The sequence below is a fragment of the Penaeus monodon genome, chromosome 15 (genome assembly GCF_015228065.2).
Source record: "Penaeus monodon isolate SGIC_2016 chromosome 15, NSTDA_Pmon_1, whole genome shotgun sequence".
NCBI classification, from domain to species: domain Eukaryota; kingdom Metazoa; phylum Arthropoda; class Malacostraca; order Decapoda; family Penaeidae; genus Penaeus; species Penaeus monodon.
In genome coordinates this window covers 10,617,303-10,617,707 of record NC_051400.1, presented here as the reverse complement: position 1 = coordinate 10,617,707, position 405 = coordinate 10,617,303, and positions in this window count along the sequence as shown.

The following is a 405-nucleotide window of genomic DNA, read 5'->3' as shown; positions in this document are numbered from 1 at the left end:
ATTGTAAGAAGGGGCTCCCACACCCACCACACCGGATGAGGGCATCAGCCTTCGCAGGCGTCTTTCTCGTCTTGCCTGGGCGTGGTCTAGGCTTTTGCTTCGCCCTCGCGTAGGCCTATGCTGGTGGCAAGGATGAGCAGAACGGCGGCCTGTGTCGACCAAGGCGGGCGGCAAATGTCCCGTGTTTTCTCTTCCTTCCTCAGGGCGATAACACGGGACCGCCTCCACCTCGCTCGTGGTGGCACCGACCATTTAGGTGTGTCTGTAAAGAAAGAGAAGAAATAAAGAAAGGAAAGAGAGAAATGAAAGAAAAGAGAGAAAAGAAAAGGAAAGAGAAAAAAAGGGGAGGGGAGGCGTGCTAAAAGTCCACAGTCCGAAAAGCCGAGTTTGCAGAGATGCAGGAAC